The sequence below is a fragment of the Pezoporus flaviventris genome, unplaced genomic scaffold (genome assembly GCF_033815535.1).
Source record: "Pezoporus flaviventris isolate CSIRO_AGI_PZ_B2104156 unplaced genomic scaffold, CSIRO_AGI_Pfla_v1 ptg000073l, whole genome shotgun sequence".
NCBI lineage: Eukaryota > Metazoa > Chordata > Aves > Psittaciformes > Psittacidae > Pezoporus > Pezoporus flaviventris.
The window spans coordinates 2,440,099-2,459,510 of NW_026892621.1; positions in this window are offsets into that span (position 1 = coordinate 2,440,099).

The following is a 19,412-nucleotide window of genomic DNA, read 5'->3' on the forward strand; positions in this document are numbered from 1 at the left end:
TTCAGTGTCACGTCCATGTTTGTGACATGACGCACTGCTGCTGTGCCAACGGAAGGCTTCCTTCTAGCACTATGAGCCAAGAAATCCTCTTGACTAGAGATTGCAAACACCTGGTAAGGAGTTTCCGCCACAAAGTCCAGGAGGGTCAGAGCGCTACCTGGCGTTGCGGGCTTGAGTCCCTTCGTGTGCCCTTTAGAGCAAAAATCCCCCACGTACTTCACAAGGAGGGCGACAGGGGCCCTGGGAAATGGCAGTCCTCTGAAAGGATTGCCCTCGTCTTGAAGACCAGTGAGTACCTTGGCAGTGCAGGACGGAGGAAAGATGTGGCTGCAGAACGACTGCCAAGCAGCTGCTCTGTGGAAGCTGGAGGAGGGCTGGAAGGCTGAATCAAAGAATAATGGGGGACAAGGCATGAAGGAAATCCCACAGGGTTTTCAGGTTCAAACAGCCCTTTGCTCTTCAGGCAAATTACAGGTGGTCTTACAGGTGCTGTGCACCCCAAGTGCCTTCCTGATAGGTCTTAATGCAGCTTGAAAACTGATTCAGTGGAGTAGGGGGCAGCGTCCTCTCTGAGCAAGGCAGGGGAAGCTGGGAGGGAACCTGTCAGGCTTTTGAGGAAGGGAAGGAGGTATCGAGGCAGTGCGGAAGGGAAGGAGGTATCGAGGGTGCAAAAGAGGACTCGGGCCAACACTTTGTCCCCTTCCTCTTGACCGCTGTGATTGGGAAGACGCGAGGCGTGGGCATGGTCAGAGCAGGTCGTGCTCTTCAGGGGGATTGCACGGTGAGCTCCGAGGCACTCCCGAGCAGCGGTGCTCGAGTGGAGCTGGCCAAAGGGCTGTGGCCATGCACAGCGTCACTGTGAACCGAGGTCTTTGTTCCCTGGCACCGGTCAGCTCTGTAGGTGACGGAGCTCTCGAACGCCCTGGTGTCGGAAGGCCGAGCAAAGTCTCAGGAAGCCGGGGGACAAGGGGAAACTGAGCACTAGAGTCTGTCCTGGAACGTGGCTGGTAGAAGAGGGTGGCTGAGGATGCTCTAAAGGCAGGAGCTGAAGGAAGCAGCCTGGGAAGCCTCTGGTCACTCTCAGCAGCGTCAGCCGGCTGGTAACGGAGGAAGGCTTCTGGGGGCTTAAGGTTCCCGTCTTGGTCCTGAATTGCCTGGATTGGACCTGGATTCTCCACTAGGAGGATGTCACCTTCCTTTGCTCCTACTCTGGTTGTGCCCGAGACATGGTCCTGGTATTGCAGGTGAGTTATTCAGGGAAGTCCTCCACAGCGGGTTAATGAAAAGGGCTTTCATCATGATGAAGTGATGATCTAGTTGTAGGGAAAGAATTCGATTTTACTTTTTTTTTAACTACTGCAGTGCCCAACATAGCTGAAACAATAAAACCTGTCCAAAGTCACATGGCAAGAAGATCCAATGTTTCCAAGATGGCAGTTCTGAGGTTGATGATCAACCAGGGGTATCAGAAAGCAAAAGGGACAAAGAAATGCAAGTTTTATTTGTAGTTGTTGTCTACTTGGTTGTGGTGGGTTGATGCTATGAGAATATTAATAACAGCACCTGGCTCACGGGGAGACTGACATCTTCATTCCACATCTCTGGGCAAGTACAGTCGTCTGTGGAAAGCATTCCTTGCTTCACAGAGTGTAGTAGTCAAAAATGCCAATGCCACACGTGATTGTTGAGAAGAAAAGCTGACTTTCTAGCTCAGTGATGAGAACTCAGCTGGGTAGTGGGCTTGGCCCAAAGTCAAATCGCATGTGATGTTTTCTTCAGAAAGGTTTTCTTATAGGAGGTTGTATTGGGTTACTGTGGTATAGTGTCCTGCCCGAGATACTATTTCTCTGGAGCCTTACAGCCTTACAGCTTGGACTTGGGCTAATGGAATTTAACACTAACTCTTACGATGCTGAATTTCCTTTCTATTTTTTCTCGTTTTTTCTCTTTACCACAGACAGAACGTGCTAGATCTTTCTTCTTCTCCAAAGATGATGGAGGTATAACACGCCTAAGAGGTATAACATGACTTGGTCACCCTCTTTTTGACAAGTTATCTAGATATTTTGGATCCTTTCAGGCATATATCCGATACTTAATTGTTTCCAGTGTTTCTGACGTTCTTGTTAAAAATATTGACTATTCGTATCAGTCACATATGCCCACAAGGTTTTTGATCCAAAATATTGTGGGTTTTTTTTCTTGTTAATGTAATTAACTTTGAACTAAAAAAAAAAAGAGCCCCCAAAATCCCCAACCAACCAACCAACCAAAAAGACAAACAAACAAACAAAAACCCCCCAAAATAAAACCAAACAAGCCCTGAAGCAAAGAAAACAACAAACCAACAACCAAAAGCCTCAAACCACAAACAAACCAGCAACTACTCGTAGGCCACCAAAGCAATTGCTTTTGATATTCTAGCCAATTTCTTGGCAGATGCAGGATAGTGGTGCTGAGCTTCTAATGAAACAAATGCTGTTTCACTGCGGTCTATATTTGAGCATATCAGGGGAAGCTGCTGCTGCCGTTCGTTTTTCTTAGGACGCAAGGCTGTAATACGTAACATTTCTGTTGGAGGCCCCGGTGTTGGGGGGGGGGGGGGGGGGGGGGGGGGGGGCGAGAGGGGAATATGGAGAACGGGCTGTCTGACTTTGTTGCTGTGTCGTTCATGAGAGTTACAAAGAGGAGCATATTCAGAAGGGTGTAACCACGTTAATATATTCTTTTTGTGCAGGGGGCCCGAAGTTATTTTGTAAATCGGTAGACCTCAGTGAAGAAAGAGATGTTTGGGAAGACAGGCATAGATTATTGCTTGAGGTGAGTGTTTTAACACTGGTTACTTGGTCAGTGCAGCCCTGAGGAGAAGGACTTGGGGTGCTGGCTAAAAAGTCAACATGACCCATCAGTGTGCGCTTGCAGCCCAGAAACCAACCGTGTCCCGGGCCGCATCCAAAGGAGAGTGGCCAGCAGGTGGAGGGAAGGGGTTCTTCCCCTCTACTCCGCTCTGGTGAGACCCCCCTGCAGTCCTGCATCCAGCTCTGGAGCCCTCTGGAGCCCTGCCTAACAGCCAGGAAAGACATGGACCTGTTGGAGAGGGTCCAGAGGAGGGCCACAGAGACCATCAGAGGGATGGAGCACCTCTCCTCTGAGGAAAGGCTGAGAGGATTGGGTTTCTTGAGCCTGGAGAAGACAAGCCTCCGAGGAGCCCTTATTGCAGCCTTTCATTTCTTAAAAGGGGCCTGTAAGAAAGACGGAGAGAGACTTTTTTAGCAGGGCCTGTTGCGATAGCATGAGGGGTAACGCTTTTAAGCTAAAAGAGGGAAGATTGAGGCTGGATGTGAGAGAGAACTTCTTTACAATGAGGGTGGTAAAATCCTGGCACAGGCTGCCCAGAGAGATGGTAGATGCCCCATCCCTGGAGACATTCGAGGCCAGGCTGGGTGTGGTTCGAGGCAGTCTGATCTAGTTGAAGAAGTCCCTGCTCATTGCAGGGGTGTTGGACTGGATGACCATTGAAGGTCCATCCAACCCAAACTATTCCACGATTCCTTTTTCCTACTCTGGTTGCGCCCGAAACAGGGCCTGGTGTTTGTCCTGGTGCCGCAGGTGGATTATTCAGGGAAGTCATCCTTGGCGGGTTAATTAAAAGGGCTTTCTTCGTGGTGAAGTGATGATCAAACGGTAAGGAATTGACAATTGAAGGAAAATCATAGGGTAAGCAAATGGTGATAAAGTAATAGCGGAACGGTAATGAGAGTCACAGAACTCATTTAAATTGGAGAAGGCCCTAAAGGTCACCGAGTCCAGGCGTAAGCCGAACACTGCCGCGTCCACCAGGAAACCATGTCCTGAGCTGGCCCCTGACTCAGCACTTGCTGCTGGAGCAGCCGCCCCTGTGAGGTGGGTGCCGAGAGCTTGGGTCCCCGCCTGTGATGTGAGCCAGCCCGGTGATGCAGTGGCCGTGTCACAGTGGGTGGTGTGTGGTCGAGGGTGCCCCTGCCCGTATTCGGGGCCCACGCGGGCCAGCGATGCTGATATCACAGTGGCCACTGTGACCAGTGGCGAGGGGAGACCTATGAAAAAGGAACGCTGGGCACAGTGCGTCACTGCGACCAGTTGAGGTGCGGAGAGGGCAGGGCAGGGACGGTGCTCTCGGGGGGCTGCAGAGGGAGGAAGGGAGCTCCACACCACAGGGCTCTGGGCCTGTGCTGCAAGCTCACCCACGTCTCGCTTCTCCCTCAGAGGTAGCAGAGGAGCATTTGGAGAAGACGCCCCAGCACTGCTGGGACGGGGAGTCTCCAAACACACACCGTTCATGTCTGACACATCCGCAAGGAGGTGTAGGACACCCGGCGCGATGGAGCAGGGTGAGAGCAAAGTCCCGCTCCTACAGCCTGGCAGAGGGAGTCTTGGGGCGGTCAGCGTGGGGCCGGGAGCATTGGCAGGGGGTGTCAGGAGCTCCCACACCACCCTCTGAGAGGCCCCCTACTCTCTTCGGCAAGCGGGACCCGGCTGGGCAGCGGGCACCCACTGGGACACCCGTGCCTGCAATGCCCTTTCCTCCCCAAGGCTTCCAGCCCTGCCCAGCACTCAGCTAGGCATGGACACAGCAGCCCTTGGGGGCGATCCCTCAGGGCTGTGTCCCCGGCCCCACAGGGGTGCTCATTCCCAGTGGCATTTGCTCTCTCCCCTCCAGCATGCATTCTGTGTCACCGGTCAGATGCAGACCCGGACGTCTGCGGGCCAATAGAGGACTATCAAGGGATCTGTGCCCATTTCTTTTGCCTGGTGAGTACCTCTGGGGCTGGCTGCAGCTTTGCGACACACCGGCCCTGCCGCGCGCCCCTCATCAGCTCCTCCTCTCTTCTCTTCTGCAGCGTTTAGCCAACGAAATTCATCTAGATGTGAGTGAACAGGAAGAAGTCATGCAACATCTCCCTGTGTATATTCAACGTACAGTCGAGCAGGCAGCCCAGAGGGTGAGGATCTGAGACAATCAGGGAGATTTGTGCCAGGAGATGTTTGCGGGAGCTTAGCCCAGATGCCAAGACCAAATTCCCTGCCCTTCCACCCAGCTCTGGGACAAAAGTCTTGCTCCCAGCAGCTGCACATCGGCTCCAGCACAGGAGCCTGCTCTGCCAGGCGGATCTGTGGCCTGTGACCCGGTATTGGGCACATCCCGCGCCCTGCCCCTGAGGTGTGGGTCCTGCTGTGGAGGCCCTGAGGCTGCCGCTGATGGGGGCTGCTGTGCTCTTTCCAGGACTGCTTCGTGTGTGGTGAGAGCGGGGCCACCATCACCTGCCAGGCAACGGGCTGCGACCGCAGGTTCCATCTCCCCTGTGCCATGGAGGGTGAATGCATCAACCATTATATCCCACCGCACAGGTACCTCCTCCCCCTCTTCGCCGTCACCAGGGAAGAACCCAGTGGCACTCAACTCACCCATCTTTCCTTCTTCCTCTAGCTCCTATTGCTGGGAGCACCGCCCACGGCAGCAAGAGGAGGTGGCTCCAGGGGGCACCACCTGCCTCATCTGCCTGAACCCTGTCGAAGGCAGAACAACCTATGGGACCATGGTGTGCCCGGTGTGCAAACACGCCTGGTTCCACAGGGCCTGCGTCCAGGTAGGAGCCGTTCCCTCGCCCCAGGCACGGCAGCCTCTCAGCAGCACCGGAGTCTCACTTGTGCTCCTTGTGTTTCTCCTTGCAGAAACAGGCTGTTTCCGCCGGCTTTTTTTGCTTACAGTGCCCTCTATGTAGAAACAGGAATATATTTCTCCAGGAAATGCTCCTCATGGGGATCCAAATCCCCAGAAGGTTGGTGTCATCCTGCCCGGCGCTGTGCCACGCCTGGACCTGCTGCATCTGCTGCATCTGTATCTGCTGCATCTGCCCTGCATCTGCTGTCTGCCGGGGCAGCAGGGGCTCATCAATTTTCCTTTCTCCATCAGACAAGCGTCATGGGAGGACAACAGTGCATATGCACCACTGTACCAGAGGCACAGCAGCTGCGATGCCAGGGAGTGCCTTTGTCCAGGAGGCAGGGAGGAGGCAGAGCCAGAGGGGTAAGGTGCCAAAGCTGCACTGCGGGGCTCGGGATGGGATCTCTGTCTCAGTAAGGGCTTGAAGCAGAAGGGCTGAGAACAAGAGCTCTACTGAACGATCCCATGCTCTGGGCGCTTTATCGTCAGAACCATGAAGGTGGTTCTTTCCGCAGGCCCTGGCAGCTGCTCCTGTGCCAATCCTGCGCTGCTGAGGGCACGCACAGACGCTGCTCCAACTTGGGAAACAGCAGGGAGAGATGGGAGTGTGACAGCTGTGCTGGCGTGGGCAACTGTAAGTGTGAAAGCACGTGGATGTGCCGGGGCTGGGGGCCCTGCAAGGCCCGGAAGTGGGTGGCTGTTGTGAGCTTGGCTCCAGGAAGGGCTGTGGCACGGCTCTGGCCTATCCTGCCCCAGGACTGGGAGCCGTACCCTTGACCTACCTTCTTCCCCTTGCAGCCTCCAGAGTCAGCTCAGAGCTTGCTGGTCCCAGCAGCAGCACCCCAGCAGCATCTGGGCAGACTCTGGGACCTCCAGCACAGCAGACCATCAGCCTGCGCACTAGCAGACAGTTGGATTCGGGGCCATTCCATGGCTTCCCACTGCCTGAGCACAGCAGCCGCTCCAGCCTCCCTGGGCCTCATCGACGGCGGAACCGAACCCGGTGTTACCGTCAGACCCAGACTCCCTATACACGACCAACAGGAGAGCGAGAGAGAAGCCAAGCTGCGAGCAGCACCCACAGCCAGGCGGTGTCAGGGCTGTCCCAGTGCCCCCCAGCATGTGAGATCCGCAGCCGCAGCACCAGAAGACAGCGGCCATCAGCATCATCCCGTGGCTCCAGAGCAAGCCAAAGAGGCAGCACCTCAAGATGCACGGGGCCTGTGCAGGTGCGAGACCACTCCCGCTTGCAACGTCGGGCCCAAATTCCCACCATGCGGCGAAAAAGATTCCGTGAGCGCAGCCACACCCCAGCACCACGTGCGAAAAGGTGGGCATCCGGACAGGCTGTGTCAGGGCTTTCCCAGCGCTCCCCAGCAATTGCGACCAGCAGTGACAGCCAGGAGTCATGGCTGTCCTCCTGTAGCTCCCAGCAATCAGGGAGCAGCAGCCCCAGCACTGACAGGCAGGAATCATCACTGTCCTCCTCTGGCTACCAAACATCGGAGAGCAGCAGCCCCAGCAGTGACAGCCAGCAGTCATCGCTGTCCTCCTCTGGCTACCAAGCATCGGACAGCAGCAGCCCCAGCAGTGACAGCCAGCAGTCATCGCTGTCCTCCTCTGGCTACCAAGCATCGGAGAGTAGCAGCGCCAGCAGTGACAGCCAGCAGTCATCGCTGTCCTCCTATGGCTACCAAGCATTGGACAGCAGCAGCCCCAGCAGTGACAGCCAGGAGTCATCGCTCTCCTCCTATGGCTACCAAGCATTGGACAGCAGCAGCCCCAGCAGTGACAGCCAGGAGGCATTGCTGTCCTCCTATGGCTCCCAAGAAACAGAGAGCAGCAGCCCCAGCAGTGACAGCCAGGAGTCATCGCTGTCCTCCTATGGCTACCAAGCATTGGACATCAGCAGCCCCAGCAGTGACAGCCAGGAGTCATCGCTGTCCTCCTATGGCTCCCAAGAAACAGAGAGCAGCAGCGCCAGCAGTGACAGCCAGGAGTCATCGCTGTCCACCCACGGCTCCCTTGGTTTAGACAGCAGCAACCCCAGCAGTGACAGCCAGGAGGCATTATAGCCATGCCACAATTCTCTGGTACTAAACATCAGCCGCCCCTGGCAATGCGACACTGGGGCCACATGCCGGCCCCTCAATATGTGAGGGCAGCAGCAGGTCCAGCCCCCAGGAGCCCGATCGATGGTTGAAAGTGCTCCCAGTTGAACTGTCAGACCAAACTCCCTACACGTGGGCCAGAAGCCAACCGCCAGCACCACGTGGTGAAAGGAGCACCCACAGCCAGCAGTGCGGGACTGTCCCAGTGCTCACCTATCAATACCTGAGCCCAGCAGCACCAGCACCGGCAGGCAGCGGTCATCCGTGGCATCCTCTGGCTCCGCAGCACTGGAACGCGGCAAGCAGCTCCATCCCCACTAAGCCCACGTGGGTGCGAGACAACTCCCGCTTGCAACATCGGGCCCAATCTCCCAACACGTTGCCCGGGTACCTCCGTGGGACCAAGCATGCTTCATCTCTGAGCGACAGCTCTGATCCCCCTCCATCGGCACAATAAAGGTGGCCCTTCATCTCTGGACTGGGAGATTGCAGGCTCATTGGTTGGCTTTCTCCTCCTCCGCTCCCTTTCTCAAGGGTCAGCGTCAGGGGCTGGGCCCAGAGCCTTGTCCTCTCTCTAGGGTCAGCAGCACCTTCCCCACACCGACCTCCTGCACTCACTCAGCAGCCAGTCTGGCCCTCACGGCTCGATGCCAAAATCATGCACCTTGCCCCCAGCAACTTCTGACACGCCTCAGCTCTGTTCCCCTCTGGACAAGGCTATAAACAATATCCTATCCTTGTAAGCGGGGAGGAGAAGCAGACAGGCCAACCCAAGATGGGTGATAAGCAACTTCTACCTTATTTGTGACGCAGTTCACACATATATAGGAGTGGTATTCAGCCACTCCTTCTTGGCATAACAGTATTGGTTAGCCCCCCACAGCTTCCTCCACATTCTCCTCCCAGGTCCGGTCTCCGGCCACCTGTGGGGGCCACCCCCTGCCTTGCTTGCACAGTCCTCCAGAACTCTATGGTCCTGCTCTTAGAGTCATTCTGCAACAATTCCCCCCTTTTTCTTTGTGCAAGCAAGGCATTATGGGTTATTCTGTTCACCTGTTTTATCACACAACTATAAACAAGTCTAATAGCTACCATGATTAACCTAATCAATGATACAGAAGTGCAATACTTTTAAACAGTGTTTGACTCAACCTGTAATGCCCCGTGAAAACAACCATCTAATTACTCTTAGAATACTGCTCATTTACTATTGCTGGGTAAGCTGAGCCAGGGTTCTCAGCTGTGCGTGCATCCAATTAGCATAATCAGAGAGACTCATAAAACACATTCCATCAAACTCTTCACATCCATGTCCCTGTTCCAACAACAAAAGGTTCTGCAGTGTTGCATGTCTTACAGAGTCAACATTAAAACAAATCAGGAATTGCCTTCGATGTAGAATTGTCTGCTTAGCAACTCAGCAACCCAGTCTGCTTGGTTGAGCCAAGGCCCCAGCTGAAGCACTTACAGTGATTTGGCATATTATGATTGGATACATGTTTTGAAGACCCTTAGTGACTAACATATAATTGGTTAAACACAGGTGTGAGAACTCAACCTTGAAAGCTTGCCAACAGTCCACAGTTCTCATTAACTTGGTGAATTCCAGCCTCTTATCTTGCTTGCTTAAGCTTCTTCGGGCCTCCCATGGCCTTGCTGTATCTTTCAGGACTATTCAAAGTTTATGTACCACTTATGCATTCTCCTGTGAGAACACTGTCTCCACATCTTCCCCCTTTTGTTTTATCCAGTAACAAGTCGCTACTACAGCAAGGCACACACAAATTTACATTAGCAGAGTAACTATTACAGGGTGCAGCAGCATGTTGAAGATGCTGATGGCAGTGAAGGACTAGCCAAAGAAATTTCTTACCAGTGGAATTCTCCCCCCCTCTTAAATTTGTTCCATCACCTGCTTTATAACACTACCATTGCATTAAAATTTTTCTAGCTTTTGCCTTAGCATTTTCTAGCAGCTGCTGCAAATTTCCATACTCTAACATCTCTTTTACAAGTGACAAATCTATACAATACAAGGTGCAGTTTCTTATTAGCAACTAGCTAGTAAATACAGGTGGTTTTATACACAAAATCACAAGCTCTAATAATAGCTACTTTACAAGCACACATATTCAGGATGTTACTTTTCATCTGCCCCCAAGTGATGTTTTGCAGTCATTCGTTTTTCTTTATCTCAGTCTGCTTGGGGTATTCACGGTCAGCTCCTGTAGCTGAGGCATCAGGTTTATCCATTCGTCTGTCCAGCTCACGGCTAGGCTTGACAAACTTTGCAGGCAGTCACCATGGACCCGTAGGCAGGACACAAATATACCCCCTCCCCCAGGTTATCAGTTCTTCAGTTCTTGAGAAGTTGACAGGTTAAGTGCAGCATCATTACTCTCTCTCTCCCCCCCTCTTCTTTTTTTTTTTTTTGAGTCCCTGCAAAAGCCATCATTACTCCCACTACAGTCCCACGTACAGAACAAGGCACAAGGACCCTGTGGAGACTAACAGCAAACCAGCTCCGAGAAGCATCACTGCAGTGCGAGGTGGCAGGCTCAACCTTAGCAGGCGTCCCCACAGAGGCTCTGCCTCCCCCCACATCGTATGAGGCTTGGGCTTTTATACTGACCAAAATGCACACTCATTCCGACACAGGTGGCCAGCCTGTGCTGGAAGAAGTGGCCAGCAGTATCTACAGAGGTCTCCAAGGGTTGACAGAAACCTGGACATACTTATATTTACCAACTTCTAGTACATGAGTATCACAGAGAAACTGTATGGGCTCCCCCTGTCAATTGCAAGAAAAAAATCATAATATATACAGCTTGAGTATAAGAGGATTGTAACGCATACGTGGTCACTGTTTGTCAGGCCTCCTTAACAATTCTGAGATCAAGAGCTTCCCACTCTTTAGCCCCCTGCTGTGTAGTAAACACAGGATAGGCAAAGATGCCCATTGCAGAAAATTCCCCAGTAATGTTCACCTCTTTGGTTACCCATTGTTACAACTGAGCGTCTCCAGGGCCAGTAAGTCTGAGCAGACCCACCCGGGAGACGAAGAGTCAGGGTCTGGAAGCAGAGGATATAAATCTCGCTCGGATTCAGGGGCGGATCCTGCGTCGAACTCGGGGTCTCCGTTGCTCGCAGCTGTGTCTTTCTTATCAGGTGTATCTCGTTCGGTATGTAGCCATCTGCAGACCTGGCTCCTCCGTGACTGAGTTAAAAATTTTTTCACTCTAAGGCATAGTGGGTTGGAGAGGCTCGCGGTTCCTTTAAATCTCCCGCTCGCGTGTGATCCCTATTTTCTACTGCGTGCTTCACAGTGGTGCCGCAATCGATCAGGCGCCGAGGCACCGCCCTCTTTCTTTCGGATTTCTCGACATTTATCATGCGTATACCTTCTAATATACTTTCTCTGTCCTTTTCAAAGTCCCTACTTTCGGAACTGGGGTGGTGGTGGAGCAGGGGGTTACACCTCCTCCGCGGCACCTTCTGATGGAGGGGAGAAAAGGAAGGGGGTGGGGGGAAACCCTGTGCTCCCGCGAGCTGGGGGGAAACGAGTTGTAATCTTCCCCCGGTTTCAACCGACCGGGGACGTCTGTTCCTAGTTTCTCCGTTGCTACCGCAGCAGTCTTCTTTTCTGCCTTGTATCTTTTTATACAGTTCATTACTTCCCTCCGTGGTTTACCGAGTTTCTTTACCTTTTTATAATCATTAAGCACTGAGTCAAATAGTTCATCACCAAACTTTCGCCACTCACTCTCCTCAAATATTGTATTAGGATCTGCAAAAAAAAATCTCTTAGCCTTCCCTACAGCCAGTAGACCTGATAGCTGCTTTAGAGTCTCAGGCTCAATTCCCTGCTTTTATAAAAAGCACTGTAAAAAGTTCAGGGCTCAGTTCTCCGCTTTTATAAGAAGCACTGTAGTAAGTCCAGGGCTACCTCTCGGTCCATTTTCATGGCAGGGTTTTCCGGATCGTCTTCTCCTGGATCGTCCTGCAACCTCGGTCTCCGGATCGGCCTCCCGACGCAGCAGTGTCTGGTTCACCACAGCGGCGGATTCTTTCGGTTAGCCCAAGCACCCGGGTCCGTCACGCCACCGCAGCAGCATTGCCCGCGCTTCCCGGCCGCTGCCGCCGGCGCCGCTCACTCGCCGTTCCGGGTCCCCGTCGACCGGGGCCCTGTATCCCGGGTCCCCGCTAGTCGGGGCCCTGTATTCCGGGTCCCCGTCGACTGGGGCCCTGTATCCCGAGTCCCCGCTAGTCGGGGCCCTGTATCCCGGGTCCCCGTCGGCCGGGGCCCTGTTGTCGGCGTCCCTGTTCGGGCGCCATTTGTAAGCGGCGAGGAGAAGCAGACAGGCCAACCCAAGATGGGTGATAAGCAACTTCTACCTTATTTGTGACGCAGTTCACACATATATAGGAGTGGTATTCAGCCACTCCTTCTTGGCATAACAGTATTGGTTAGCCCCCCACAGCTTCCTCCACATGCTCCTCCCAGGTCCGGTCTCCGGCCACCTGTGGGGGCCACCCCCTGCCTTGCTTGCACAGTCCTCCAGAACTCTATGGTCCTGCTCTTAGAGTCATTCTGCAACAATTCCCCCCTTTTTCTTTGTGCAAGCAAGGCATTATGGGTTATTCTGTTCACCTGTTTTATCACACAACTATAAACAAGTCTAATAGCTACCATGATTAACCTAATCAATGATACAGAAGTGCAATACTTTTAAAGTGTTTGACTCAACCTGTAATGCCCCGTGAAAACAACCATCTAATTACTCTTAGAATACTGCTCATTTACTATTGCTGGGTAAGCTGAGCCAGGGTTCTCAGCTGTGCGTGCATCCAATTAGCATAATCAGAGAGACTCATAAAACACATTCCATCAAACTCTTCACATCCATGTCCCTGTTCCAACAACAAAAGGTTCTGCAGTGTTGCATGTCTTACAGAGTCAACATTAAAACAAATCAGGAATTGCCTTCGATGTAGAATTGTCTGCTTAGCAACTCAGCAACCCAGTCTGCTTGGTTGAGCCAAGGCCCCAGCTGAAGCACTTACAGTGATTCGGCATATTATGATTGGACACATGTTTTGAAGACCCTTAGTGACTAACATATAATTGGTTAAACACAGGTGTGAGAACTCAACCTTGAAAGCTTGCCAACAGTCCACAGTTCTCATTAACTTGGTGAATTCCAGCCTCTTATCTTGCTTGCTTAAGCTTCTTCGGGCCTCCCATGGCCTTGCTGTATCTTTCAGGACTATTCAAAGTTTATGTACCACTTATGCATTCTCCTGTGAGAACACTGTCTCCACATCTTCCCCCTTTTGTTTTATCCAGTAACAAGTCGCTACTACAGCAAGGCACACACAAATTTACATTAGCAGAGTAACTATTACAGGGTGCAGCAGCATGTTGAAGATGCTGATGGCAGTGAAGGACTAGCCAAAGAAATTTCTTACCAGTGGAATTCTCCCCCCCTCTTAAATTTGTTCCATCACCTGCTTTATAACACTACCATTGCATTAAAATTTTTCTAGCTTTTGCCTTAGCATTTTCTAGCAGCTGCTGCAAATTTCCATACTCTAACATCTCTTTTACAAGTGACAAATCTATACAATACAAGGTGCAGTTTCTTATTAGCAACTAGCTAGTAAATACAGGTGGTTTTATACACAAAATCACAAGCTCTAATAATAGCTACTTTACAAGCACACATATTCAGGATGTTATTTTTCATCTGCCCCCAAGTGATGTTTTGCAGTCATTCGTTTTTCTTTATCTCAGTCTGCTTGGGGTATTCACGGTCAGCTCCTGTAGCTGAGGCATCAGGTTTATCCATTCGTCTGTCCAGCTCACGGCAAGGCTTGACAAACTTTGCAGGCAGTCACCATGGACCCGTAGGCAGGACACAAATATACCCCCTCCCCCAGGTTATCAGTTCTTCAGTTCTTGAGAAGTTGACAGGTTAAGTGCAGCATCATTACTCTCTCTCTCCCCCCCTCTTTTTTTTTTTGAGTCCCTGCAAAAGCCATCATTACTCCCACTACAGTCCCACGTACAGAACAAGGACCCTGTGGAGACTAACAGCAAACCAGCTCCGAGAAGCATCATTGCAGTGCGAGGTGGCAGGCTCAACCTTAGCAGGCGTCCCCACAGAGGCTCTGCCTCCCCCCACATCGTATGAGGCTTGGGCTTTTATACTGACCAAAATGCACACTCATTCCGACACAGGTGGCCAGCCTGTGCTGGAAGAAGTGGCCAGCAGTATCTACAGAGGTCTCCAAGGGTTGACAGAAACCTGGACATACTTATATTTACCAACTTCTAGTACATGAGTATCACAGAGAAACTGTATGGGCTCCCCCTGTCAATTGCAAGAAAAAAATCATAATATATACAGCTTAAGTATAAGAGGATTTTAACGCATACGTGGTCACTGTTTGTCAGGCCTCCTTAACTATTTTGAGATCAAGAGCTTCCCACTCTTTAGCCCCCTGCTGTGTAGTAAACACAGGATAGGCAAAGATGCCCATTGCAGAAAATTCCCCAGTAATGTTCACCTCTTTGGTTACCCATTGTTACAACTGAGCGTCTCCAGGGCCAGTAAGTCTGAGCAGACCCACCCGGGAGACGAAGAGTCAGGGTCTGGAAGCAGAGGATATAAATCTCGCTCGGATTCAGGGGATTCGGGGGCTGATCCTGCGCCGAACTCGGGGTCTCCGTTGCTCGCAGCTGTGTCTTTCTTATCAGGTGTATCTCGTTCGGTATGTAGCCATCTGCAGACCTGGCTCCTCCGTGACTGAGTTAAAAATTTTTTCACTCTAAGGCATAGTGGGTTGGAGAGGCTCGCGGTTCCTTTAAATCTCCCGCTCGCGCGTGATCCCTATTTTCTACTGCGTGCTTCACAGTGGCGCCGCAATCGATCCGGCGCCGAGGCACCGCCCTCTTTCTTTCGGATTTCTCGACATTTATCATGCGTATACCTTCTAATATACTTTCTCTGTCCTTTTCAAAGTCCCTACTTTCGGAACTGGGGCTGTGGGGGAGCAGGGGGTTACACCTCCTCCGCGGCACCTTCTGATGGAGGGGGAGAAAAGGAAGGGGGTGGGGGGAAACCCTGTGCTCCCGCGAGCTGGGGGAAACGAGTTGTAATCTTCCCCCGGTTTCAACCGACCGGGGACGTCTGTTCCTAGTTTCTCCGTTGCTACCGCAGCAGTTTTCTTTTCTGCCTTGTATCTTTTTATACAGTTCATTACTTCCCTCCGTGGTTTACTGAGTTTCTTTGTCTTTTTATAATCATTAAGCACTGAGTCAAATAGTTCATCACCAAACTTTCGCCACTCACTCTCCTCAAATATTGTATTAGGATCTGCAAAAAAAAATCTTAGTCTTCCCTACAGCCAGTAGACCTGATAGCTGCTTTAGAGTCTCAGGCTCAATTCCCTGCTTTTATAAAAAGCACTGTAAAAAGTTCAGGGCTCAGTTCCCCGCTTTTATAAGAAGCACTGTAGTAAGTCCAGGGCTACCTCTCGGTCCATTTTCATGGCAGCGTTTTCCGGATCGTCTTCTCCTGGATCGTCCTGCAACCTCGGTCTCCGGATCGGCCTCCCGACGCAGCAGTGTCTGGTTCACCACAGCGGCGGATTCTTTCGGTTAGCCCAAGCACCCGGGTCCGTCACGCCACCGCAGCAGCATTGCCCGCGCTTCCCGGCCGCTGCCGCCGGCGCCGCTCACTCGCCGTTCCGGGTCCCCGTCGACCGGGGCCCTGTATCCCGGGTCCCCGCTAGTCGGGGCCCTGTATTCCGGGTCCCCGCTAGTCGGGGCCCTGTACCCGGGTCCCCGTCGGCCGGGGCCCTGTATCCCGCTTCCCCGCTAGTCGGGGCCCTGTATCCCGGTCCCCGTCGACCGGGCCCTGTATCCCGGGTCCCCGCTAGTCGGGGCCCTGTATCCCGGGTCCCCGTCGGCCGGGGCCCTGTATCCCGGGTCCCCGCTAGTCGGGGCCCTGTATTCCGGGTCCCCAGCGACCAGGGCCCTGTAGTCGGCGTCCCTGTTCGGGCGCCATTTGTAAGCGGCGAGGAGAAGCAGACAGGCCAACCCAATATGGGTGATAAGCAACTTCTACCTTATTTGTGACGCAGTTCACACATATATAGGAGTGGTATTCAGCCACTCCTTCTTGGCATAACAGTATTGGTTAGCCCCCCACAGCTTCCTCCACATTCTCCTCCCAGGTCCGGTCTCCGGCCACCTGTGGGGGCCACCCCCTGCCTTGCTTGCACAGTCCTCCAGAACTCTATGGTCCTGCTCTTAGAGTCATTCTGCAACGTATCCTCATTGCCTAGGTTAGTGGGAATGGTGGCAGTGGGGCAAAGCTGCTGTTCTTTAAGAGTTCACTTCAGTGTCACGTCCATGTTTGTGACATGACGCACTGCTGCTGTGCCAACGGAAGGCTTCCTTCTAGCACTATGAGCCAAGAAATCCTCTTGACTAGAGATTGCAAACACCTGGTAAGGAGTTTCCGCCACAAAGTCCAGGAGGGTCAGAGCGCTACCTGGCGTTGCGGGCTTGAGTCCCTTCGTGTGCCCTTTAGAGCAAAAATCCCCCACGTACTTCACAAGGAGGGCGACAGGGGCCCTGGGAAATGGCAGTCCTCTGAAAGGATTGCCCTCGTCTTGAAGACCAGTGAGTACCTTGGCAGTGCAGGACGGAGGAAAGATGTGGCTGCAGAACGACTGCCAAGCAGCTGCTCTGTGGAAGCTGGAGGAGGGCTGGAAGGCTGAATCAAAGAATAATGGGGGACAAGGCATGAAGGAAATCCCACAGGGTTTTCAGGTTCAAACAGCCCTTTGCTCTTCAGGCAAATTACAGGTGGTCTTACAGGTGCTGTGCACCCCAAGTGCCTTCCTGATAGGTCTTAATGCAGCTTGAAAACTGATTCAGTGGAGTAGGGGGCAGCGTCCTCTCTGAGCAAGGCAGGGGAAGCTGGGAGGGAACCTGTCAGGCTTTTGAGGAAGGGAAGGAGGTATCGAGGCAGTGCGGAAGGGAAGGAGGTATCGAGGGTGCAAAAGAGGACTCGGGCCAACACTTTGTCCCCTTCCTCTTGACCGCCGTGATTGGGAAGACGCGAGGCGTGGGCATGGTCAGAGCAGGTCGTGCTCTTCAGGGGGATTGCACGGTGAGCTCCGAGGCACTCCCGAGCAGCGGTGCTCGAGTGGAGCTGGCCAAAGGGCTGTGGCCATGCACAGCGTCACTGTGAACCGAGGTCTTTGTTCCCTGGCACCGGTCAGCTCTGTAGGTGACGGAGCTCTCGAACGCCCTGGTGTCGGAAGGCCGAGCAAAGTCTCAGGAAGCCGGGGGACAAGGGGAAACTGAGCACTAGAGTCTGTCCTGGAACGTGGCTGGTAGAAGAGGGTGGCTGAGGATGCTCTAAAGGCAGGAGCTGAAGGAAGCAGCCTGGGAAGCCTCTGGTCACTCTCAGCAGCGTCAGCCGGCTGGTAACGGAGGAAGGCTTCTGGGGGCTTAAGGTTCCCGTCTTGGTCCTGAATTGCCTGGATTGGACCTGGATTCTCCACTAGGAGGATGTCACCTTCCTTTGCTCCTACTCTGGTTGTGCCCGTGACATGGTCCTGGTATTGCAGGTGAGTTATTCAGGGAAGTCCTCCACAGCGGGTTAATGAAAAGGGCTTTCATCATGATGAAGTGATGATCTAGTTGTAGGGAAAGAATTCGATTTTACTTTTTTTTTAACTACTGCAGTGCCCAACATAGCTGAAACAATAAAACCTGTCCAAAGTCACATGGCAAGAAGATCCAATGTTTCCAAGATGGCAGTTCTGAGGTTGATGATCAACCAGGGGTATCAGAAAGCAAAAGGGACAAAGAAATGCAAGTTTTATTTGTAGTTGTTGTCTACTTGGTTGTGGTGGGTTGATGCTATGAGAATATTAATAACAGCACCTGGCTCACGGGGAGACTGACATCTTCATTCCACATCTCTGGGCAAGTACAGTCGTCTGTGGAAAGCATTCCTTGCTTCACAGAGTGTAGTAGTCAAAAATGCCAATGCCACACGTGATTGTTGAGAAGAAAAGCTGACTTTCTAGCTCAGTGATGAGAACTCAGCTGGGTAGTGGGCTTGGCCCAAAGTCAAATCGCATGTGATGTTTTCTTCAGAAAGGTTTTCTTATAGGAGGTTGTATTGGGTTACTGTGGTATAGTGTCCTGCCCGAGATACTATTTCTCTGGAGCCTTACAGCCTTACAGCTTGGACTTGGGCTAATGGAATTTAACACTAACTCTTACGATGCTGAATTTCCTTTCTATTTTTTCTCGTTTTTTCTCTTTACCACAGACAGAACGTGCTAGATCTTTCTTCTTCTCCAAAGATGATGGAGGTATAACACGCCTAAGAGGTATAACATGACTTGGTCACCCTCTTTTTGACAAGTTATCTAGATATTTTGGATCCTTTCAGGCATATATCCGATACTTAATTGTTTCCAGTGTTTCTGACGTTCTTGTTAAAAATATTGACTATTCGTATCAGTCACATATGCCCACAAGGTTTTTGATCCAAAATATTGTGGGTTTTTTTTCTTGTTAATGTAATTAACTTTGAACTAAAAAAAAAAAAGAGCCCCCAAAATCCCCAACCAACCAACCAACCAAAAAGACAAACAAACAAACAAAAACCCCCCAAAATAAAACCAAACAAGCCCTGAAGCAAAGAAAACAACAAACCAACAACCAAAAGCCTCAAACCACAAACAAACCAGCAACTACTCGTAGGCCACCAAAGCAATTGCTTTTGATATTCTAGCCAATTTCTTGGCAGATGCAGGATAGTGGTGCTGAGCTTCTAATGAAACAAATGCTGTTTCACTGCGGTCTATATTTGAGCATATCAGGGGAAGCTGCTGCTGCCGTTCGTTTTTCTTAGGACGCAAGGCTGTAATACGTAACATTTCTGTTGGAGGCCCCGGTGTTGGGGGGGGGGGGGGGGGGGGGGGGGGCGAGAGGGGAATATGAAGAACGGGCTGTCTGACTTTGTTGCTGTGTCGTTCATGAGAGTTACAAAGAGGAGCATATTCAGAAGGGTGTAACCACGTTAATATATTCTTTTTGTGCAGGGGGCCCGAAGTTATTTTGTAAATCGGTAGACCTCAGTGAAGAAAGAGATGTTTGGGAAGACAGGCATAGATTATTGCTTGAGGTGAGTGTTTTAACACTGGTTACTTGGTCAGTGCACCCCTGAGGAGAAGGACTTGGGGTGCTGGCTAAAAAGTCAACATGACCCATCAGTGTGCGCTTGCAGCCCAGAAACCAACCGTGTCCCGGGCCGCATCCAAAGGAGAGTGGCCAGCAGGTGGAGGGAAGGGGTTCTTCCCCTCTACTCCGCTCTGGTGAGACCCCCCTGCAGTCCTGCATCCAGCTCTGGAGCCCTCTGGAGCCCTGCCTAACAGCCAGGAAAGACATGGACCTGTTGGAGAGGGTCCAGAGGAGGGCCACAGAGACCATCAGAGGGATGGAGCCCCTCTCCTCTGAGGAAAGGCTGAGAGGATTGGGTTTCTTGAGCCTGGAGAAGACA